This window comes from Pezoporus wallicus, unplaced genomic scaffold (assembly GCF_028554395.1).
Source record: "Pezoporus wallicus isolate ANWC-B61680 ecotype Strahan unplaced genomic scaffold, APGP_CSIRO_Pwel_v1 contig_2, whole genome shotgun sequence".
Lineage (NCBI taxonomy): Eukaryota > Metazoa > Chordata > Aves > Psittaciformes > Psittacidae > Pezoporus > Pezoporus wallicus.
In genome coordinates, this window is record NW_026639478.1 from 2,665,402 (window position 1) to 2,691,076 (window position 25,675).

A 25,675-nucleotide genomic window follows, 5' to 3' on the forward strand; every position below is an offset into this window, starting at 1 on the left:
AGCCCATCAACTTTACCTTGAAACTTTTAACTTGCAGTAAAAATAGGAGTGTTTGGGATTGTCTGGCATCAACTTAACTTTGTTCTGGTTTTGCCTTAGCTTCCCTTCTGATGGGGTGAAAGAGAGTTTAAAAATTCAGGCTTTTTATGGACAACCTTTAAAAGCACAGATTAACTCTGAGTTGGTATTTAGACTCAAATCAAGTTTTGAGTCTTAAATGTTATTTTAAAAACCAACAGAAAATTCAGGTTCACATTTGGGGAGGGAAGGGGGACTCAAACCAGCAACTTTAAAAAGCTTAACCTTTCATATCTATCTTTTTTCCTGCAAGATTTTCAAACTGATAATTATGTTCATGTCAACAGATAGGGTAGTGCAATCAAAGTGGATCTGTAAGGTCCCCCTTCCTGCAAAAGGCTTTTTACCTATGCTGTGGGAATTTTAGCATGATATAGCTCTGAGTCCCATATACTGGATGTTTATTTCCACAATGCCACAGTTAAGTAGGCATACACAGAGAATTTCCATACTGTGAACCAAAAGTGCAATGAGTGGAGTTGGGAAGGCAATGCTTCAAAACGTGATACAAATTAAAATGCTAATGCAGCAACACAGCTTGTACCCTATACTTGGTCTGTTTGTATTCCCTTCCACCAGTGCTGATGGAAGGTGTTCTTCAGAGATAGATGTGACTTTCAGATTTTTAAATTGATTTTGTAAATTGACAAAACCATAAACTAAAAAAAAAAACAAAAACAAAACCCCCCAAAAACCAGATTTATAACTTTCCTTTTCAATACCCTAAGCTTAGAGCTGCTTTCCATAGGGGGTGATACGGGAGCTTTTTATGTGACTTTAGTTTTTGAGTATGAGGAAATGAAAAGGTACATGAGCGTGGTGAGGACTGAATGACTATGCTATTGAAAGACTACTCTAGGGAATTAAGGGTAGTTAATGTTCTTACAGTCTGAAAGCAAAAAGAAAGGAATGGACAGTGTGCTTTCTTCTCAGAACAAAATCCTTTGTTGCTAAATGTAAAGGTATTTGCTCTAATTGGTAATAATACTAATTTTTGCGTGGAGAGGCTGGTTTTGGTGGCTGAAGCTTTACATCAGATGTCTCATGTTGTCTACTTGTACAACCTCACAATATTTATGTTGCCATAAGTTACTTAAGCACTGCATTATTGGCCTTCACTTTTGTATGCTCTTCTACGCACAAGAAATACATAGTGGCAGAGTTCCCTTAAATGTAGGCAGCCTTGGCTTCTTCTTGGTGTCTGTAAAGCCAGCACAACTTGTTCACTTGCTCCCTCTGCTATGGAAATAATACTAAGCTGTCCCTTTCTCTGGCTCACTTGCTGAAGCACACTGGCCGTTCTCTAGTTCTGAATGCTGTGCTGCAGTCAGGATTTTACAGGATGCTAGAGAAACTGGCAAGCGGCTACAAGCTAGGCAAATGGAAGCTGATCACAATTTTTCTTGAGGTAAAAAAAAAAAATGGGAAGATACTATTTTTGTTTTCTGAATGTTTCTCTACTGAGGGTAAATGAACCGTATAAATTCTTGTCCTGTTTGAGCAGAACTGTTACTGTCTTTTCTGATTTTCTTTAAGGCTGGTAGTGAAGATTATTAACTGAAACTCTGAGAATGAGCTGTATCAAAGCATTGTACTGAAACATGTAGAGCAATAACAGCAGTGCACCATTTTCTCCTGAATATAGAAAACTATTTCAGAAACGGCATAGAAGGAGCAAGGAATGGGAGGAAGCTTCATGCTCCTGTATGCTTAGCGGTGATGCCTGACCAGATCTGAGTTGAAGCTAATAACTAATGGATTATATACTTGAATTTTACTTTCCTTTCATACTACATTAGATTACTTCTCATGATTAATTCATTATGTGTTGAAATATTTTGAGTTTTGAATGACCCGGCTTAGAAGTAGATGGGCAGACAAGCAGAGGAATTAATGAGAAACGTTGGAACGTTGGATCTTGGTAGATGATTAATGCTGGATTTTCTGCTCTTTCTCAAAACTAGTCAAACTTGTTCTTAATCTTCTTACATGTAAGAGTATGCATAAAACAATCATCTTTGACATTTTCTTTGCCAGCTTTCTGAAACTGGGGACTGAAATGCGACTCCTCATCTATATTGATAGCTGCTGGAACAAAGCTCAGAATGGACTCAGTTGCACTGCTGAGTCTCATGTATAAGAAATAGATTTTAGCTTTCATCCTGGGTAGTGTAATTTGTTTATGGGTCTTAACATTTCCTGCACTTAGGCAGAGAATGTACTGACAAGAGCCATCAGCTCTGTTCACTGAGGGGAGAATAGTGCTGTTAGGCAAGAAGAGTTATCCGAAAACCTTAGGGAAGGTTGTTTTGGTGTATCTGGGCAAATCTCATGCGGACCCCCAGCATCCAGGAACTGTACCCAGTAGCACAGTCACCACAGAAATCTTGCCTTTTTCCATAGACCATGGTCTATGGATAAAGCTGATTGATTGGTCCTATTGCAGGGCGAGAGCACCTCACAGTATCCCTGGAGTTCCACCTACTTACATCCAGGATAAATGCAGCCCTGTACTGTTTGAAATTGGATGGTTTTTACCTGTCAGCTGTGAGAAAATGTCTCTTTAAATGGAATGTGTTCTGGAAACTGCTTCAAGGTCTACTAAGGGAGTGGTTAGACAGAAGGTAAGCCAAGCAATGGGAGTGTTTTCCTAAATGACTTGAAAATAAGGAAAGATCATTCTCCTGTCATATTTGTCAAAGATTTCTGAAGCCAGCTGATGCTTTTAGTGTCACTCATCTGGTTTTAACATGGCTTGCAGGGATACACATAAAAGCCTGATAGGTGTGTTTAGTTCAAGGATGTTGAGGGTGGATGTGAATGAAAAGCTCAGCCTGCTGCTTTAGAAGCTTGCCCAGTGGTGGGCTGGTAACTGGAAACATGCAAATATGTCCATTCATTTTTAAACTGAATGGATTCCTAACTTGTATTTGTTTGGATCCATTTTCAGAGTAGTGTTGTAGTGGGTAATGTGCTCTGCATCAGTCTGAACAATTTGTGAATACTAAAGGAAAGTTGGTATGAGCAGCTTCTGAGATTAGAATGAGAGAACCTTGTTTTATTTTTAAGCGATTCTGTAGAACTACCTTTTGATGCTACTGATGTAAGAAAGACATTTGGGTACTACAGGCTAGTATATACTTTGTTGTCATGGCAAGATCTTCAGACCTGAGGGTATGGTGAACAAATTACTAGAATACAAGCTAGGGTGGGTAGATTTAAAGCTAACTTACTACTCCCAGGCAGCTCCTGGGGGTGGGCTGCTCTTACTCTCAGTTGCATGCAAGATAATTTATTGCACCTTTCCTGAAGGTTATATGATCACATGCTTGAGAAGCTCTATATCTAGAAGATGTGTAAGTCTAACTAAGTAAGACCTTCCTGCCTCAGGTCCCATGAGAGTCTTGATCCAGGATGGTATCTCAGGTAATATATAACACACATCAACAGGATTGGACTTCACAACAAATTATGCTTTTTCACACAGTAAATTGGTGTCTGCAAATAAACAGTTACTGGAGAAAAGAGAAATAGTCTTTCCTTCGTAGGTTATCTCTCATCTGGGATTTTCTTTGAGCTCTGTACCCTGACTGCTAAGCTGCACAGAGTTTTGCTCTCCTCTCCTCTATGAATTCGGCATTGTTTTTTCTACTGAAACAGATGAACTGCTTGAACATTTGCCCTTATTCTTGGACAAAGATTTACAGCCTGGATGAACTCTGGCCTAGTTTAGAGTGAGCTTGGATGTGTCTGCATCATTCCTGTAAGTGTAACCTTACTGGTTTCTGCTGGGTCTCGCTTTTGGTTTGCATAAGGCATGAGAGTACAGCTCCAGACTTGTCGCACACTTGCATGTCAGAACCTTTCAGTTTATTGTTTAAGTTGTCACAAGCTCATTGTGAATCCCACAAAAATAGATGACCTTGCTCTCAACTGCTAAAATGAATTGAAAAAAAGCATAGGGTTAACATTAGTAATAAATCACCAAACTACATTTTTCTGGTACCTTAAAAATCTACATATTTTCAACGCATTGCTGCAGGGACTTCACTCATATAAAATACCTAGTGTAAACAGATTCTGATCTTGTTTGGAGTGCTCAGTAGTTCTAGTAACACTGCTGAAAACAGTATCAGTGACAGGGCTTGCAGGCAAGTGGATGAATCTAAATTCCCTTATAAATATGTCTTTGTACATGTCAGTGTTAGGTTTTTTTGTTTACTATGTAAATTACCAGAACAACTAAAAATCTGAAGACTAGAATGAATTAAGACTACCAACTTTGTCTTGAAATTGAGCACAAAATGAGACACAAGACGTGAATGTTGTGGTGCACTGCGGCTGTGTGCCGTGCTATGGAATGTTCTTCAGAAGTGAGGAAGAGGAGTACATATTCCACTCGGCATGCTGCATTCTAGTCATTCTGTCTTCTGGGTAAACCTTCCCTTAATAATCTCATTTTGAATCCACTCATACCATGCTGTTAGAAGGCAGCTAAATTTACTTTGTTTTATTACACAATAAAAAAGGATTTCTAGGTTTCATGTAAGCTTTATGAGTTCTAGTGTTCGTTGACTGTATCTTGGCTTTGATGTTACCTTCAGAGATCAGTGACCAGAAACATCATGAAGGAAACGGGGTTTCCACAGAAATTGAATTTCTGTATTATAAAAATGTGGGTTTTAGATTTTAAAACTTCAAATAAATTTCATAAACTGGGACAACAGTGTTCATTTTTGGGGGATCAATTGAGTCTATGCAACAAAGGTCTGGCAAAGTGCTCTAGAGTAAGGATAGTCTTCTTCCGGAAACCTGTTTGCTTAAGAGGCTAAGACAGTAACAAAAGATCTACTTTATACCCTGATCATAATCCTTCTGATTTCTCCATTTCATGATATAGTTTGAGTATTTCTATTACAATTTAATGTGCCCAAGCCAGAGTGCAGGCATTTCATATCTCTGCCCTAGGAATAGCAATTTTGTAGGGTACAGTGACTTCACAAGGTCAGAACTTGATTTGATTTCCATCCTAAATGAAAAGTTTGCCAACATATAACATTACTTAAATAAAAAGGTAGTATTCCAAATACTGAAGTTTTCATCCAAATGTTCCTCCAGTTTCTAGTGCTAGTGTGAGTTATAATGTTCAGAGATGAGAAGTATCATAGTAAAACAGAAAGTGTGTGGAGCTCATAAGGGCTCCTTAAATCGCAGTAGAAAGGGAAGAAGGAAGGAAAGTACAATTTAAAAAGTTTTTAATTAGTAAAATAAAAATAAGGTTTCAAAGACAAGGCACATGGATTTGAAGACTCTGAGAAACTTCTGAAATAAGTAAGAGTTGTTTCTCTTATACCACTTTCTGAGTGTCCTGCAACATTCACTGGTGCTGGTTTTCAAAAGCAGAGAATTTCTAGAGTTATCTTTGGACAGTGACAGTTTTCCTCCCCTGCTTCTTGTATATTGCAGCTCCTGTACTCTACTAAGCCACCACTGTCTGGCTGCTGAAGCGTCCTCATGTGTCAGAGGGTGTCTTCACTCCAGAGTGTTCCAGTGATGCTTTGTTGCATTGACCAGGCTTATCCCTTTAAAATGAGCATCATTGCCTCAGCTTAATGATGCTTTGTACCAGTGGAGCTGCATTCTCAAGAGGCCTTGTGCTGGTAAAACAAGGCCACTTCACTTGTTCTATCTATACTCTGAGCCTCTTGCAATCTAGTGCCAAGGTAGTGGTGCTTCTAAGAGGTACAGCTGTGAAGGAGACAGTATTTATTAGAAACACTTGAGCAAAGTAAACAGACTTACAGAGCTAAGCTACTTCTTAAGGTTGCTTAATGCCAAAACGTCATTGGGTTATTGTTCTGAGTTTCTGAAAAGACCTAGATATCTTCCTATTTGTTTATCTACATGCATATATATAGATACATGTTATTAAAAACTGGAAAAAAATAAAGTGCTCTCAGGAAAAAAATATCTGTTCTAGGCTTATCCACTCCTCTGTGAGAACTGGGCGCTGAAAAGTCTTTTTCTTTTTGAAAGCTTCTCTTCAAGTTTTTATTTAAGAATGAATAGCTCTCTTCCACCTTCCCTCTGAATCTTCAATGGTTTCTTCCATGGGGCAAAACCTGTGTCTGGATTTTGTAGCTGTGCCAGAATACAGCTGAGACACAGGTCTCGGCAAAATACAAAGCAGCTCTGTTGCCAGACAACACGATCGGTGAGGAACAAAAGGGTTCCTAAGAGTTTGAGGCGATGTGTTATTTTTTGCCCTTTTCAAGATAAAAGTACAGAAATATGTACTATATGGAGTTTCTGGGCTTTTGTAAACCCTGCTGCTGTGTCTTCTTCCTTCGAAGCTCTTCCCTCCCCAGCATGGGTGATGCAGAGCATGCTACAGGCAGGGGCAGCTGGGGGATGAGTACAAATACCCCACTCAGCCCCATTCACACAGTTTTACCATGCTTTTAATGGAAAGTTAGGCCTTCAATGGAAAGTTAGGAAGAAAACTCAGTGCCTTTAAAAAACAGCATTGGGCCAAATGCTGCTTGACCATAAGTTCAGGCTAACTCCCACTGACCTTGCTGAAATAACAGAGCTCTGAGTTGTGCAGGGGCTTGGTCTGTGCCCAGGGGATTTTTCTTGACAATTCCCTCCTTCTTAGTGGGATTTACTTTTGGGTTTTGGTTCAACTCAAGTTTCAGAGGAAGAAAATTGCTGCACACCCACCATGAAGAGATTTTGTATTCATGTGTGTTTTCTCAGCACTTGCTAGTGCTGGCTTGATGGCTGAAGGCACTTTGTTGACTCCCTCTGTGGCCAAGAGTTTTACTAGCTGCAGCTGAGGGTTTTTAAACAAGTGTCTGGCTGTAGAAGGTTGGGTCATAGGTGATGCTTTAGGGCTGCCTATTGTGTTTCCATAGTTTTTTCTTCTCTGTTACTGTGGCTTTATTTGCGGGACTCCTTTCACAGGCACCCCTGAAGACTGCTAAGCTCTCAGAGCAAACATTTCTCTGAGGTTTGTGAGAGTCTGCTGAGGACCTTTTGAAGGTATGCCAGGATCAGCTGTGTCACGCAAGTGCATGCGAATGAAAGAAATCCAGTGGCCTTAGAAGCGGGGCCTCATAAAGTTGTGCTAAGGGAGCAGCTTATGCTGGGATACTTGCAGGAATACTGTTAAGTTGATTAACTGCCAAAAAAGTTTTCTATGATGATGAGAAGTATAGTTATGTCAGGCTTGTGGGCTTAACTGGAGTGTAATGAGAGGTCAAAATATTTTTTAGTCTTTGTAAAGTATTTGAAATTTAAAGTGTATAAACAGAAAACAAGTGATTGTAAGTTTTTTGTGTAAGCAAGGTCTTTACATTTGGTTAAAAAGGAGAAAGGATAAAAAGCTTTCTTTTCCTAGCTAGTCAGTAAATTTTTTAACTCAGTGTCTATGTGTAGAATAGTTTTCATATAAATATAAGTAGGAAAGGCTTTGTTCTTGATGTTTTCTCCTATCTTTTGTCACTGCAAACCTTGGATAAACCTCTTGTCCCCTCTCTCCCATTGCCCTGCACTACTAACAGCAATCAAGCTTTTTATGGTTGTCCTAGCAATTTAATTTATCTTTCCTCTTCTTCCCAGTTGCCCAAGCACACCAATAATCTCTTGTTTACTTGAACTTTGACTGTGTCCTTCTGTACCGTGTGGAGGTAACAGTCAGGGGACAGAGTCCAAGGCAAAAGAGTTAAATTGACCCTGTTGCATGACAATTTCATTCAGAGGTTTGCTGCTTAATTTACTATTTCTGTTGCTTAAGAGCATTGTCATAGTCCAGTATCCAAACTGGAAGGAAAAATGTTCAGAGTAATGTATTTCCCAAGACCTAAGCCAAGCCCAGAGACACCAGAGAGCAGGAAGCTCAAGGGAAAAGTGAGATTGTCTTGGAGACAGTGAACTGATTTGGGCTCTCTATTGGCAGCCTCTCTCTTTTTCCCTGCCTGTTGACACAGCAAGACCCCTTGTCCAAGCTTCAAGCCCCAGATTTGGGCAGTGGCAGGAGATGAGGCAAGAAGCTGCAGGAGTGCTGGTGGTACCAGCTAGACTCACCTCCAGTCTACTCCTACTTACGTATATAGTCAAGCCAGCCATCGTAGCTGGCATTTGGTATACACCAGGGAAACTGATAGGATAAAAAGGTGGTGGCAAATTAAGCTGTCATATGATGTCTGTACAGGTCACTGAGCTCTGCTCCTTCACAGGGTCACTGAACAAGATTAGAACTTGAACTGTAAGAGTTAAGGATGCCTGCAAAAATGTAGCTGCAGATGTGAAGGGCCCACAGTCAATGACACTGGTTTAGCTTAGCCATATCTGACAGACCTTTTGGAATCAAAGCTCTAAGATTTCTGGAAAACCCCTTTGAACCTGAGCTATGAACCCATCTGACTCCAGCCTTAGCCAGTGACTAGCAGCCCGTGCTGCCCTTCACCTAAATACATCTGTCTGCACAAGCCTTGCAACATTGAAAACCTTCAAAACTATTCACGTTTTTACTTCTCTCGTGAACCACTGGTGTGTGGGTTATAGCTGTGCAGCCCTTAGGGCTAACCCATGCCCCCATCACCCTGTGCCTGTACTCCTTTACACCACCCCCTGTGAGCCCATCTTTGGGCATCCTCTTTCACACCAGGCCTGCATTACATTATTTTGCTGAGGTCATGAATATTTCATGCTATACAAAACAGCTGCATGTTACTACCATCTTTATAAAAGCTATGGTTGTATTGTAAGAAGACGCACAAAGCAAGTTAGGCATAGCTACCTGGTCATTGGAAAAATGGCTGTCACAGCAGCAAATCAAACCAAAAAAAGGAAAGCCTTGAGCAGGTCTAGACAGATTTGGACAAAACAAGACTGATAAACCCTCATCCTAAGGCTCTGCAAAGTCAAAGCCAAGGCTGTGTCCTGTTACCTGCAACAGCTATGCTGTCTTTATGAGGCTGCAACTTGCAGTGTGTCCTGGACAGCCCATTTTTTAAACCCAGATGCTCCATGCTGTCCTGAAAGTTATCAAAAGCCCAGTCCTGGCCTAGGCATCCCATGTAGCCTCCAGTGCTAAAATGTCATGACACTGAACACTGCAAATAGTTCAGCCCAGAGAGCCCTTGCCAGCTCAGCCCTGATGTGCTTCACAGGATCTGAAACCCACCAACTCATGGTGGCCTCAAAGACAGCAGAGAAGGCTGGAAGTGTTTGGGAAAATTGCTGGTCTCCATCAAAGGCAGCAAGGTGAATTTTGATTTGGCAGTACCAGAGGAGGCTCTTCTCTCTGTTTTGGCCTCAGTTGGGTCATCTGCTGCGATCTCTTTGCCACGTTATCTTTGCAAAGAAGTATGGGATCCTTTATGGGTTTGGTGGGCAAGTTTCTGCAGATGCTAATTTTTAGTACTGTTGGGCAGGATGGGAGGATTCATTGGGGTGTTTTCTTAGTACCTACTGGTGATATACTGTTGCTGATGGTGTCAGAAGCCAGATGAAAGTATCACTCAATGTCTGAAACTTAAAGGCCCTGAAAATCATGCCTGAATGTTTCTTAATCCTGGAGTCTCTTAGTATCCACAAAAAAATCTTTCTGTCTGACTTAAGTTTCCTCAATGACTACAGTAGCACCTGTATGTGTATCCAAAGAGGTCCCAGTGTTAACTGGGCTGAGCAAATTGATACCTTGATGATGCTAACCATAAAATAGATGTCCTTCTGCTTAAAGTCCCCAAGGGCTTGATATGGGAGGAATGGCTTTGGCATCCTCTGAGATTATGGCCAGGCTGAGGCTCAGCATGCTACACAGGTGGAAATAAACTTTTCTTCTAAGAGATGAGGGGCAGGCATAGGGAGAAGGAATCTAGAGTCTCTTTCTCATTTGAGGACAAATGCTCTAATGCTCTGTGTTGCTGAGCCTGATAGCTTTGACTGACATATACTGGTGGATTTAGCCTCATTCTCCCAGAGGTGTCACCTCTGTGCCAGTGGCAACTGGTATATAACCCAGTTTACAAATCAGCATATTAGTACAAGTCTTTCTTCATAAGTGAGAGGTTTGCAGTGGCCATGACTGTGAAGGATGAAGAATGGAGATAGGGATGGGCTCAGAAACCTTCAGTAGTGAAGAGAGACATTCACCAAGGTCAAGAACATCTGAAGTGACTTTGACTTAAGATACAGTAGCCTTTATTTGCTAGTCTGGTCCTGTATTTCACCTGAGTCATACCTAGCTGAAAAATTTCATGTAGCTAGTCAGTATTTTGAGCATTTTAAACACTGTGCTAATTTTTTTTCAAAACAATTCATAGTTTGAAGTAATAAGATATTACAATACAAGAGATCAACATTTTGCATAGTCTTTCAGAATAAATGTGGAACACATCAAATGCCACAACATTTGGAAACTTATCTTGAAATAAACCTACATTTTCATGAACCGATTTTATTGTTTTGCTACCTGACGACTCTGGGCTGGTGGAAAAGATTTTTTTATTTTCTCTGGGTGATCTAGGAAAAAGTCTAACTAATTACTTTTACAGGTCTTTTAAAAGGCTTATCAGCGAGAAAGAGCAAAAGGGTTCAATCCCACCAGGAAAACTTTGGACTGCTTAATTGCCAGAAGTCTATTAATCAGTAAAGGAAGTTTTACAGAGTCTGTGGCTGAGAGAGGAAACCTGAAAGGAAACATCTTGATGTATTTTTTATTATAACCCTTAAATTGCATATCTGTGCATAATGTAAGCATTTTTTTTCCTAGTGGGAAAAAAAACATGATTTTTGTGATACTAGGGTGAGACTAAAACACTGCAATTGGAAAAGCTACAGAACAGTAGATTATAATCCAAGCCCAGATCTGAGTCTAGTGAATGATACGGAGTGTTTTTGCTTTCACATGATCCCTTCTGTTAGTGTTCTTAATTTATTTTGCAAACTTCAAAAAATGAAGTCCTTGAGCTGCCTGTGCTCTGTATCTAAGCCAGTTGTTTATTGTGGAAAGAGCATACATCTCCTGGGCCATCCTTGGAGTTAAATCAGAATTTGACTAGATGTGACCCTGAGCAGTCTAATCTAATTTTAACATCGTGTCTAACTTCAAGGTTGGCCCTGCTATGGGCAGGGATCAGAGAAGATGAGACCAGAACGACCGTTCTGACTGAGTTTTCTCTATGGGTTTCTCTGTATGTGTTTATAGTGTAAGCCTCTTTCTTAGGACACATGATATATTACTGTGTCTTGCTTTTACAATATGCAAACACAGAGCTACTCCAGTTTTTGGAACAGAATAAGAAACTTTGAAAGTTAAATGGATTTTGACAGATGTTCAAAACTAGAATTATAGCAACAGTGCAATATTTTGCCTTCACAGCACCCCAGCTTTCTGCTTGCCATGCTTTTCACTTATGACCACTAATTTCCGAATCAGCTTTTTGGTCCCAGGCCTATAAAACTGGATAGAACAAGATGTCTTCTATATCTTTTTTGGTTATCAACAGCAACATGAACTCTGACTTAAGGTGGATACTAGCTAGGGAAAGAGCAGCTGGAAGTGTTTTTTACAAGCATCTCCAAATGCTGCTGTTTCTTCAAAATGTCTGTATTTGAGGGCTGGTGATGCAGATAGTCTTGACTGCCTCCTTTCCTGTGCTGTCATCAGGGTGATACCTTTCTGGCCTGGTTTTGGCTTGGAGACACTGCTGCAGAACACTTGGACTCCTAAGGTTGGCCCAGTTTGGGGTTTTCTTTTTCATGGGAACACTTCTACTCCAGTCTCTTCCTTCTTGTTTTCTGGTGTGATGTGATGAGACTGGAGGAAATTCCTCTGGGCACCCTTCTGAGAAAGGGAAAAACAGTTGTCTCTGAGTCATTCTTGGCTGATACAACTCTTGCATCCAAACTGAAGCCTGTTGCACATTTTGCAGCTCTGGATGGCAGTGTGCCTACCAGCATTACTGAGAAGAACGCTGTAATGGATTTCCCTCTAGTGATGAAATTTGTCAACTGCAGATTATTCTATGTATCTAAGGTACTGGCACAGCAGTTGTAGTTTCTGCCTTCCTTTCAAACAGCCACTGTGAGAGGGGAAGAAAAGAGAATCAGAAGTTTATTGGATCTGGAATGCTATGAAGTCAAAGTGTAAATAACAAGCCTTTTTACCATAAAAACAAAACAAACAAAAAAAAGCTCAGCTTTTTCAAATTAGAAACAAAGTTGTGCACTAAATACACCTTGACACCAGGTTTGTTATTCTGGATAAAACCCCCACTACCTCTTAAACAAAATGAGTATCATAATATATTTTCTGATGGAACAGGTAACTCTTTCATCAGTTCTTGTTTTAGTGTTTAGAAAATCTCTTCTCCAGGCCTGAGACTGTCACTATTTTAAGAGTTGTCATCCTATACCACGATTTTAAAATTATAGAAGAAGTAGGTGCTTGAGGGCTGAAAATGTTATATTCAGGTGTGGACTCATCTAATTTTGTGTAGTCAGTGAAGAAATTAGTTACTTAACATTAGCAAAAAAAACCCCTCATTAGCCCATCTTTTGCTGTTATTATTTTCAAAAGAACTGTCACTTTTGGAATGAAAAGTGTGTATTATTTTCCCTGAATAATTTTGAAATGATTGACTATTGTCAAATAAATTTGGCAGGAGGAAAAATCTTTTTGGAGATATGAAGTTTGGCACTACTTGTAAAAACAGCTAGACATCTACAAAAGAAAAGCCATTAATGCGTGCCCTGAAGCACAGCAGTGTAGGAGCAGAGTCTGTGTGGACACAGATTGCCCCTGTGGAGGCTGATGTGGAGATGACCCAGCCATACCTTTGCTAGTGGCTCATGCCAGATTAGAGAACCGTGTCTCCTGCGTGAATTTTCTTGGATACCAGAAAGTGTGAACACAGGGGAACAAGGTAAGAATTCAAGCATTTTGAGAAACCTGAGATAGGGATCACATTAATCCTGGTGATAAAAGGAAAGAAAAGGTGGTACAGCTGGGCAGGAGTCTTGAGCACTGTCCCTGCACAGGAGACAATCAGAGGACATCTGGGGATTGCAAGTCCAACAGTGCTACAACAACATGCCAAGGCTAGGAAGCAATGGAAGAGGCTGCATGGGTGATTGTGGAGCTGCCATAGCCACAGGCCTTTAGGTTAGGCAGTTCATTTTTAGGTGTGTTTTTCCCTGGTCTTGAATCAGGACCTGGACTACCTGCCCTCTTGTGGTCTTGTACTGCCTTATGGCTGCAAGAATGATGTTTCCTGTGGTTAAATCATAATGCCTGATGCCTGAGAAAGAGGTCAGGTTTGGCACTGTGGTCTCAAAGTGATGCATATAAACAGTCAATCAAAAATGAAATGTAAGTAAATAGGGTTTATTACTGCTTAATTTGATGAGTGCAAAGAACTGAGTGATTAAATGACTAGGTACCAAAATTTTTAATGAGGCAAGAATTACTCACAAGTTACTAAATGTGGAAACACTGGATATGCAGCCTGATTTGTATAAACGGCTTATATTTTGATTAAAACCACTTTCTTGTATATTATCCTTTAGCTTTCAGAGAGCTACCTGGGACACACTGAACCCAGTTTTGGCAGGTTGCGTTGATGTAACATGCAGCTTTGGTAAGGGAGGTTCATGCTCGATGGGTAACAGAATCACAGAATGGTTTGGGTTGGAAAGCGCCTTAAAGATCACCTGGTACCAACCCTCCTGCTGTGGGCAGGGACACCTTCCACTAGACCAGGTTGCTCAAATCCCCATCCAACCTGGCCTTGAACCCTGCCAGGGATGGGGTGGCCACAGCTTCTCTGGGCAAACTGCTACTTGGGATGGAAAGTGCCCCTTCACCTTCAGCCTCCAGACCACGGCAGCAGGGCTGAAACACAGTGCAGGTGAAGACAACCAACATGGTTTAAACATCCTGTTTTTGGCAGTCCTTGTAGGTTTTCAAGACCCAGCTGGACAAAGCCCTCAGCAACCAGTTCTTACCTCAGAGCTGTGAGCAGGAGGCTGGGGGGAGACCTCCTGAGCTCTCTTCCAGCTCAAATGATCCTGTGAGCCTGTGATCAAGTGCTGAGCTGCTCTGCAAGTACCTGCAGACTGCCCGATCACAACATCTGCATACCCTATCTTCCTTTGCCCTATTCTTTCCTTTTTTGATCATTTTTTAGCTGCCATTTTACATCCCTTTCTCCACCTCCCCCTATCTCTACCCAAGGCCTGCCCTAATCCCTTTTTCCTCATTGCTCCTTGTTTTGCTGCATCCCACCTCAATTTCACTGTGATACCCTCAACCTTGAAGGGTATTACTAAAGTGGATCCCCAGGCCTTGCTGGCCTTGTGAGGTACGATGCACTCGAATTGCCCCGCACAACTTTCGGCTGTCATGTTGGGCCCTTGCTCACACACCTTCCCTTGGTGCCCTGTGAAATGCAACTGTCCTTCCCTACACTCCCCCATAGTCTTCGTCAGTTTCTCCCACTGTTATCTGTCACCTCCAGTGATTTCTCCATGTCCTGCTGAGATATGTTTGGATATATTACCATCCTGCTGAGATAGACAGTGTCAGCGTGGGCCAAAGCCTAGCTGTCTACCTGCAGCCATGACACATCACCTCATTTCTTCCTTCGGCTTGCTCCCTCAGAGATCTGTCTCACTGCAAGCCCTCATATTCCCTCCCCACACATTATACTCTTATTATTTAATGTGGTTTTATCCACATAATACTCAGCATGTGCAAAAAGCTAAGGTTAACAAGTGTTTAAAGAGCTTCCACTGATTTTTTAATGTATTTTGAAAGGCAGTATTTTCTGCAAACCCAGCAAGGGAAGGTGGGAGAAGGAGGGACATACATAGGAGTGACAGATATAGAAGTTGCCAGATACTATGCGCATCCTGTACACTGTGGTCATTACAGTAAGAAAAAATCCTAGCACCTGAGCCTCAGTGGTCATAAGATACTTATGCAAACATGCAACACTCACAGCAAATATATCTTCCAAAACTGGAAGGGTGCAGAATCTGAAAAATAATCAGCATCACTTTAGCAAGACCTAAAAATCACTAAATATATAAACTGGTCTGAGGATTTTAGTCATATTTAAAGAGCTTCTTCTGCATTTGACAGCAAGAATGGTGACTTCCGTGACTAAATTTTGCATCCAGGCTGTATGTGAAGTCAATTATACATATTTTAGAAATTAAAATTAATTATTTCTGTCTTTTAGAGCTGTTAGCATCACAATGCTGATGTAAAAAGACCCATCTGTAATTAGAACTTTTTCATTCCCTCCGATGAGATCACATCTTCAAATGTTGATTTCCTAGAATCGTAGAATATTTAGGATTGGAAAGGACCTTAAGATCATCTAGTTCCAACCTTCCTGCCATGGGCAGGGACACCTCACACTAAACCATATCACCCAAGGCTCTGTCCAACCTGGCCTTTTAACACTGCCAGGGATGGAGCATTCACAACCTCCCTGGGCAACCCATTCCAGTGCCTCACCACCCTAACAGGAAAGAATTTCCTCCTTATATCCAATGTAAATTTCCCCTGTTTAAGTTTTAACCCCTTACCCCTTATCCTATGACTACAGCCCCTAATGAAGAGTCCATCCCCACCATCCCTATAGCCCCCCTTCAGATACTGGAAGGCTGCTATGAGGTCTCCAAGCAGCCTTCTCTTCTCCAGGCTGAACAGCCCCAACTTCCTCAGCCTGTCTTCATACGGGAGGTGCTCCAGCCCCCTGATCATCCTCGTGGCCCTCCTCTGGACTTGTTCCAACAGTTCCATGTCCTTTTTATGTTGAGGACACCAGAACTACACACAATACTCCAAGTGAGGACTCACGAGAGCACAGTAGAGGGGCAGGATCACCTCCTTTCATTTTGGATGTATTACCATACAATATATTTCAGGGGACCTCACATCTTTATTTTCAGCAGCACATTAAGTGTGTATCTTCTTGGCTTTACTTGCTATAACGGGATTTTTGTGTAAAAAATACATAATGTAGGCAAGAGCCATATGCCAAGATCTCACAACAAATTATTTTCTCCTTCAAGTGCACTTGGGACCAGATTTGATGTTATTTGCAATCAGGAAGCCAGTCAAAAACTCTCAAGCCACTTCACAGTTTTCAGGGCAGTTTAACTAGCTTAATTAAGAGTAGGATATAATTGCTGCTGCTGGAACATGGAAAACTTCTCTCTTGTGAATCTTAATTAATGAAGATGAAAAAAGAAAAGAGAAATCCCCCTAACCTGACAGCTCTCTGGCAGGCTTTGCAGGGCTGACTGTACAAGAACTGTTTGACCTTGTAAATCTAGCAGATTCAAAATGCATCTGAAAGGCAGTCTATGTACCCAGCCTCATTCCCACACTTGCTTCAGATCTGTGTGTTCAAACCGAACCTTCATCTTCAGATATATATAAAGATTAATTTACAAAAATGTTTTTAGAGGTTTTATTTGACTAGATTTTGATAAAATTATTCTTTTTTTACTGAATTGCCTCCAAAATGCCTATTTTGTGTCAGTACCTTTCTTTAACTATGTCTACACGATACTGTATGATTTCAGTTTCTTCAAGGCAAGAATTGTTCTCTTATAATCATTTTGATTTAAGGCATGCAGTAACATTCCTTAAAGCAGGAAAATCAGACCGACTTCTAAGTACTTTACAGCTTTACAATAACAGCAAGATGGCAAAGCAGTTTTGCTTGGCATACTGATAACTCCTGCATCAGTGAAGGCAGTGAACAACAAGAACAGACCACTAAAGCTTTAGATAAGTACGAGAAGAAAGCTGTTAAATGCATTTCAGTGGATGTTTACATGTTTTAGAGTACTATCAGGCAAGGCATACAAAACTGTAAAAATAAGCAGCTCCCAGAGATGAGTGGCATGATGCTGCATATGTTTTGGAGAAGGGTGAATGTCCCAAAAGAATTAATCATGATTTATGGAACTTGAGGATAGCATCAAAAATGCTCTTCATCCAAACTCATTCCTTATAAATAAGCTGAGAAATGGGACTGACTCGACTAGGTGGGCAGCTATCACTGTTGCCCTTGTGGCAAAAGAAGGGGGCTATTAATTTTCTGCTAGCAACATACAAGGAATATTATGTTTCTATGCCCTGAACTATCAGATCAATCACATAAAAAAACAGACCAGCAATTCTTTTTCTTTGGGACATAGTCTTCCATTATTTGCAGGTAGCAGACTGCCATCCCAGGCCTTGGGTGGGAGCTAGGAGTGAAGCAGGGTAACCCATCAACTCCAAGGGACATACCCAAGAAAAATGCCATCAAACTTTCTTTGCAGTATGGCTGTAGTCGTGACAGTTCAGTCTCATAAATGGCCCATCTATAAGCTACTGATCAATATGAATTAATGGTGATTTTGAGAGTGTTTCTTTCAAACCCCTGGGGAATAAAGTCTGTACACGCAGGTGAAATATATTTGAGGTAACAGCAATGCAAAAACATGGCTTTTGCAGCCATAATGAGTTACCCTAAATACTGTGACTTAATTTTCAGAAATAATAAGTATGTCTGTAAACATTTTTACCACATCAGAAGTTAATATCCTCCATTAAACCAAGGCAAACAGAGTGAGCTTGCTGACATTTGCACAAGACAGGTTCTGAGATGTCTGTTCCACATTGTGTATGTCCTAGAGAAAGTACAGAACAGCACAGTTTTTTATAGTTCCCTTCAAGTTTCTGCGGGAGATCTCTCTTGTGGCCTACAAAAGTACTTATTTTCCAGCATTGCTAGGGGCCTTTCCTATAGCAGTTGATGATCTACTGATTAATTTAAAATACGTAGCATTTTCATGCTAAAAGTGCCCCTTTTCCTGTTCAATATGGCATTTAATATTTTCCAGGAGGCCCAAATTTAGTATAAGTTCATATAGTTTCTGTAGTATCAGTTTTTATTCTTTCCTAGAATTTTGTCTTTTGGGAAAAAATATAATTATTTGATGTGTTCCTCTCATGCAAGCTTCTCTCCCAGAAGGTCATACAAGAACTTGTGTTTTGCTAGACCTGTGTTATTTTCTATAAGGCAATGATTTGGCTTCTTTTAATTTGGTCGTGTTTGAGTATGTCCTTTCTGTCATATTTGAAGCCTAAAAGCTCAGACACCATGCACCACTGGTCTATGAGCTCATTACTGTACATTTTTTAATTAAACAAAAGAAGGAATAGGACAATCCAGGAAAGGAAAGAAAGAAATTCTAGTGCTGTAGCTCCTTAGCAGTATAAAATCGAGGTTGGTGTGACCAGATAGGATAGGGGCTGAGCACTCAGTACAGCTCTGGGGCACCAGGTGAAGCTGTCTTGGGGCTGTGTGTGAAGAATGAAGGCAGCTTTTGGTGCCCAAGCAGGTGGAGCACTGCTGGAGACAAGATCCTGGTCTAGGTAGTTCCTTGGTGAACTACATAGAAGAGAAGCTTCTTCTCATGTTTTCCCCTTTCCCCTACTTTGAAGGGGAAAAAAATCCACTGTGGTAAGAAGCTGATGGAGTGCACAAAGCCCTGAGCAACCCAGTCTGAGCTCAGAGCTGGCCCTGCTGCGAGCAGCAGGTTTAGCTGAGGTGCCCTGAGCTCCCACCCAGCCAGAATTGTCCTATTATCCCAAACGGCATCTTCTTTTTTCATGTAAAATTACTATTCAGCCATTTATTCAAAGTTGTGGTATGTGATGCAGGATTTTGTAAGTGTAACTTCAGGTGAAAGATACTTCGCCTGTATCCCACGGTTGTTTAAAAACTTTCCCACTGCTCGTGAGAATTAATTTTTCTTTTAATTCTAATTATATAACTTCTGGTGACCTTCCACTGTGTCTCAGGCATAAGGTTTCCCTAACCTTCATCTGCCTTTGTTTATTAGTTCCTTTAGGGAAAGGGTTTATATTTCTGGAAAGTCCCTAGCTGTTGTGCATAAACATGCTGCAGATATTTTAGTTACAACATATTTTCAACTTAGTTTCCATTTCATTTATTCCCACTTACCCTTTGTTTAGATCTTGGCAGTGCTGGCTGTGGGATCTGTTAACTTCAGATTACTTTCCTAAGAGTAGTCTGCCTCTTCCATGACTTCCCAGGTTCAAAAACACAGCTTGCAGTTTTGAGATACATAGTGGGTGTGCGCACACTGGCTTTCTGCAAAAAGCACCCTGTTGTTCAAGCCTAGCAAAAGGTCTGCGGAGTTTAAATCGTTGGTAACCTATGAAGTTAAATACTGATAGGCTAAATACAGGTGCTGAGAAGAGACTAGATGACTGCCATGGCTGGTGCCTGCAAAGTAGAGGGGAAGTGCTAGTGAACGGCAGGGCAAGGGCATCACTGCTATCTTCCTGGGACATCAAGCCAGGAATGATAACCTAACATGCACCTGGGTAGGACCCATGCATTTCCAGATTTTGCTGTGGGTCTACCTGTCTTGGTGAGTGTGAAGATGTGTTGGGTAGTCTTGCGTGTGTTGTTCTGACACAGTTTGGTAGCACTGGCATTCTGGTGTCCTGTGGGCACTTTACCTGTAATGGTGAAAATGGGCATCATTAAGGTCTAAGGCAGCAGGAACAGCACAGTCCAGCAAAAGTCATCAGTGCAACAGAGATAGATTGTCACTGTGATGCAGGTCATGTGGCCTGTGAGTTCAGAAAACATAGCTGGGTGTCCTCCCTGTCCCATGCAAAAGTGACAGACCCCACATATGGTCTGCATGGGCTTTTGGCAAAGCTAGAGGAAAGCTATTGAGCACAGCTCATGTGGGTGCTTCTTGAACTGAAGTACATTTTGATTTTAGCTGAGCTTCTGTCTATACAGAACAAAGTGTGGGCTGAGAGGGCGTGATAGCTGGCCTGAGCCACAGTATAGGCATGACATGATGTTAACATGCAGCTTCAGTCTCAGCTATTGCAGATACCTCCCCAGTACTGTGTTTTCTATAGTGAAGACATCATATCCTTTTTTTTTGCATACTGCCGCAATACTCCTGGAGATATATGTCTTCAACATATATGTGACTTGTGTTCTTTTTAACCTCATTTGGGTGTACAGAAGTGGGGCTGGATGGTTTCAGTACTCGCTTGTTGCAACTTTCTGCGCAAATGTGTTTCAGTGGAACACCAATTTAGATTTGCCAAACACTCCACTCCCATTTCTACTAGCAAAGCAAAGCAATTTTTGCAAGCATTTAATCATAAAGGGGTAGGGCATTTCCAGCTACTGCTTCAGAAAATAGGCATAATGCATCAGCCACAATTGTAAATAAAACACTGAACCTTATCATTTAAAAGTAATGAGAGGCCTGTTAGTAATAGGTAGTGTAGAGATTTCATTTATTATGACTGCCAGGCAGGGGATGAGGTAAAAAATCTTCATACCAGTGAACTCTTTTAACGAACCCTCACTAAAATATCTTTCTTTATAAGGCTGCCATAATACATAACCTTCAATATGTATGTACATAATGCCCATCTAAAGGCTCAAATGACAAGAGGATTTTGAATTTGATCTTTTTCCTTTGCTCTTCTTTGTGAAAAGAGGAGTGTGGAGCTGTGTTCCCAGATCAGTGGCCAGCAACGCTCTTCATGCCTGGGGCAGTATGAACAGCAGCAGGAGACCAAGAATGCTGGAGCCCTCTTTCCTCAGCTGTGCAGACATACAAAGCATCACAGATAAGGGCAAGTGACTACTGCCAGTGTGGCTTCATTGTGGGAAACAATAATAGTAGAAGTTGTGGGTGAAAACCAGAATTGTGTTGCTGAAAATACTTTAGCTTTAATAAGGTATTTACTAGTTGAAAAAATGGATGTCTACGTTTCAGGAAATACATTGCAGAGGATTCTACAAGTGTGAACAGTTACTGTGATTTCATTTAACAGTCTTAACATTTTCTCCTTAGTGACTAAGAGCTGCATTAAGAAATATTGCATAGTTTGTATATTCAGTATACAATCACGTAAACAAGTGTGCACTTTTTCTTGAATTTTGTCGTGATATGCTAAAACATTTTGCATCTATGCTAGAAAAAGGTACATGTTTTCAGCTAATAGGCTACTTCTGCTTTAATGGTGCCACAATGGGGAAGGATTAAAAGTTATTCACTCTCAGTTTCATGGGTATGTTCTTGATGGTTATTGTGCAATGCAACAAATTTTAATCACTATGCAGCAGATAACATGTACTGCATAGACACTGTAGCCATTTCAAATTCATTTTCCTGTGTTACTCAAGATCAGTGCCTGCAGGCTGACCTGCCAGGATGAATTCCAGGCAAGTCTGTGGTTAAATACCTAGGAAGATCCACCCAGTTAAAGGTAGTTCAGCTAAGTCATTAGGAGTTCTGCCACTGACTTACTGATGCTAAGGTACTACCCAGGGGTTCTGAAAGACATTTCTTCAGTTCTCAGAAACTGTTAGGCGTATCCAGCTCAACAGTTCATGCCTTTATTGCTGTGGCCCCCTTATCACTATGTTAATCTCAGTTATAATAGAAGATTTGTGCTGAATCTGTTTCCTGTTCACACATAAAACCTTTGAATTATTTGACTTTAGCCAGAATTAATATTATCCTCTTAGGGGCTATGTGAATTTAGTATGAGTCATAGTTTGTTGACATACAACATGGAAAGAAAAATACTTGGATCCAGCCAAGTCTTCTGGTCATCAGTCAAAGTTTGTGAACTTGGCAGACTTGATTGGAAGCTGTTTTCCCATTTTTTAGTATGTAACTGTAGCTATGTAAAAAGTGATGCATGCTGTAGACAAAAGCACTATGAAATCCTATACCTGCTTTTTGTAAAGAGTACTGAACAAGTTAGGTTATGAATAAGGAAAAAATATTGGTCTTGTTCAGAAGAGAAACCCAAAGAAAAACCCAAAGTAACTGCATTTCCAGTGAACTTTCATCTGTTTTTATTCAGGACAAAATGCCTGTCATTGCAACACTGCGATGTAGTGTGGAGCATCAGATAAGCACAAAACAGTTTCAAAGCAGACGTAATTCACAGGTCTGATTTTTATGTAGTGATGAATCCCCCCAAAAATGGAGCATCAGCAGATCTGAGGCAGTAGACATTGCTGTGTAGTCAGCTGATGCAAACCCTCCTGCTGTCAATATACTTCAAGCATTCTGCATGTCATAAATTCTAAAGAAACCACCAAAGGGAAGAGATTTTTCAGTTTCTAGAGTAGAAACAAACATTTTCTGTACCTCTATAAAAAAGAAGAAGCCTAACTCTACTGCTTTAGGAATTGCCATACAATTTTTATTGTTCTGTGCAGCCTCAAAGACACCACCTTCCATTGCTAACACATGTGATTACACACTCTTAGTGGAACCAAAGCAATAATGATTAAAGAATTAAATTATACTTTCAGTTATAAATAAACCTCTTCTTGTCTACCAAGAGTCTTTACATAAAAAAAAAAAAAAGGCTTAAGGTAGCTAATCTACTTTTCCTACTTTATTTTCTTGTCTACTCCTGGAATTTGATTAAAATTGGAAAAACTAGCTTTCCTATTTGTTTATAGACTTTTACATGCATTGCTATTAGACTTGCAGTGCTACTCTTCTTTCTTTATTTATTTTATTTATTTATTTTAAGACATGTGCATAAATCTTCTGTTTCTGGAGTCATAGGACCATGGAATGGTTAGGGTTGGAAGGGATCTTAAAGATCGTGTTCCAACCCTCTTGCCATGGGCAGGGACATCCAGGCCTTGAACACTTCCAGGGATAGGGCAGCCACAACTTTTCTTGGCAACCCTCACAGTGAAGAATTTCTTCCTAATATCTAGTCAAAATCTATCCTTTTTCAGGTTGATAAAACTCTATTTCTTAAAAGCGTAATATTTTGTCAAAGTCTTAATTTCTGGGCTTGCAAAATCTAAAAATATCCTTTGAAACGTAACATTAAACAGGGGAAGTTTAGATTGGATATAAGAAGGAAATTCTTTCCTGTTAGGGTGGTGAGGCACTGGAATAGGTTGCCCAGGGAGGTTGTGAATGCTCCATCCCTGGCAGTGTTCAAGGCCAGGTTGGACAAGGCCTTGGGTTAGATGGTTTAGCGTGAGGTGTCCCTGCCCACGGCAGGGGGGTTGGAACTAGATGATCTTAAGGTCCTTTCCAACCCTAACTATTCTATGATTCTATGATTTATTCCTCATGGAGAATCTTCTTTTTCAGGGTTTTCAGTGAAACAGCTGACAACAAGAAGAGTTCTTATGCAGATCACAAGGAACTTGAAGAGACACCAAGGCCCCAGATAAGACAGAAAGACCTACAGAGACACATGAATTTTTGGAATAGATGAGGCTGGATCTAAGAATTCTACTGACACTTTCGAAGTCTGAGGATAGCAGATAATAAGAGATCCTGAAAGTGTTATGTTTTACAGCTCTTCACTAAGCTCTGGAGCGCTAGAGATAACAACTGTAAAAATAATAATGTAATGATTAAGAATATTAACTATTAAGAATATTATTTACAGAAGCCTGCAAATGAGTTGTCATAGGCCACAGTAGTTCAGGTAGGAGCAGACATATGGACAGTTGTATCACTGAAATTGTTAATTAACACACACGTGAGTACATCAGGTGATGAATGTGCCATTGGCTACGCAGGCAGGGAATCCTGGATCCTTCCAGTTCTGCATAGAAATGGTAACAGGGCAAGTCAGAGCAGAAGACAAAGAAGAGTGGGAAACCAATTTTCTCAGGGTATATGATAGGGTATTTTGAATTTACAGCAAAAAGTGTTCACTGTTTTCAGCATTGGTGGGTGAAGAAGTCAGTAATACCTGCATCATAGAGCCTCTGCTGCCCATGGGGGATAAATGCAGGATATGGCTAGACCTGTTTTCAGTAAAGCAATTAACTGTATTTTTTGTTCATTGCTTAATTAGAGACTGGCATCAGGAGGACCAAAAAGACAGAGCCTGACAGAATGTGATGTGTGGGATAAAAAGTGTCATTCTTTACTCTTAAGTAACTTTTCTCTAATATCTGTATTTGTGCATCTCACTGCCACTGACTCCTGTCTGACGGATGTTATTTTCTTTTGCTTGCTTTATAGCTGTTCAGCAGTTTTATTGCCCTGCCATCTGTTCTAAACAGTTAAAGACACTTTTATTCTCCATTTTTCTTCAGGGATGTAGAAGAGGCATCTGTCTCCAAACACTTAAAATCTCTCAATATACATTGTGCAAATTATTTATGCACAATAACTCAGACACCTTTTCAGAAGGATTTACGGATGTCTGACAAAAGTGTAATTTGCGTACACCTTTAAATAAAACATTGTTGACATTTGGCATACATTCCAGCGTAGAAAACTGCTCATTTTGTGTAAGAAATTAATAAAGTTAGGCTTGAATCTAGTGGAGTTCTCAACCCAAATCATTATCCTTAAACATGCTTGGAAGTATCCTACTGAATGAAGATCCCTAAGTAAGTTCATACTGCATTTTTTTTTGAATCTGTAGTCCAAAAAGGGCTAAATCTGCAGAACACATTTTACCAAGACTTTCCATCACAAAGCTCTGTGTAAACACCGATTAATCCAGTTACCATCCTGGGAGCTCTGAAGTGGAAAAAGAGACCTGTTAAAGGCATCAGTGTGGATTTAATGAGTCTAAGCTGGGCTTAAAATGAAGGAGTTTCAGTCCTCAGGCCATGGAAATAAATCCTGCCCTGACCCAAGCTTATGAAGGGAAGACATGATGGATCCCAGTGGGTCCTCAAGGCTGTCTGCTGGCAGTCTCCTCCCTGACATACCCATACTGCACACTTTCTACATGTTTATACAGGTGACCTAGGACAATTTGTTCATTTTTTGCAAATTTTTCAATTGCTAGCAGTGCATGGTTGTTTGCAAATATTCAGTAAAACCTGTTTCTAAAAGGGTTTAGGAAAAACATCCTCTTCCATTGTTACAGACCTTCGCTCCAGCCTCTGCTTATCACTTTTCCTATGGCAATAGGGACGTGACAGGGTGCAACTGAGATATGGTGGCTGAAAGAGCTACTCATCCCCAGGGTGAGGTGGGATGTGCTGATTAAACCAGATCTGCCAGTCCCTGTCCCTGCCAGGGACTCTCCTGCAGCTGCTGGAATTACAGAGAACAAGTGGCTGGTAATCTCAGCACAGAACAAATCCACATTGGAATAATTTTCTAAATAAGGTTTGGTTTGGATTTCCCTTTTAGTTATTGATACGCTTCTCTATAGCAGAATCTCACAGCTCTGCTTCATCAAGTCATGCCTTGGGTGCCCAAGTCCAGGTCCCATTCTCCCTGCAGCAGCTGTGTTGGGTCTGCTGAATGGATTTTGCAGCACTCAACTCCAATTCAGCAGCGAGCTGCTCAGCTGGCTTTAACCATCCTGAGTGTGAAAGATGCAAGGATCTGTCAGCACACAGAAAAGTTTCAGATGTTATCATTTAAAAATATGATGAAGTTTTCCAAGAAAGCTATTCCTAGTTACTTGCCATAAATCCCATAGGAAAGGGTGAGATGCTGGGAAAAGACTGCTTGTGAGGCTCTAGGGGATTTC

The 25,675-nt window shown here is 40.7% G+C and overlaps 1 long non-coding RNA gene across 1 annotated transcript; it reads left to right on the top strand.

Annotated features, from left to right (window-relative positions):
• Positions 1 to 1,341: 1,341 nt before the first annotated feature.
• On the top strand, positions 1,342 to 24,442 carry LOC130602168 (uncharacterized). The gene is made up of 2 exons (XR_008972837.1): positions 1,342 to 1,486; positions 23,311 to 24,442. It is a non-coding gene; the product is annotated as an uncharacterized LOC130602168 (long non-coding RNA).
• The last annotated feature ends 1,233 nt before the right edge of the window (positions 24,443 to 25,675 follow it).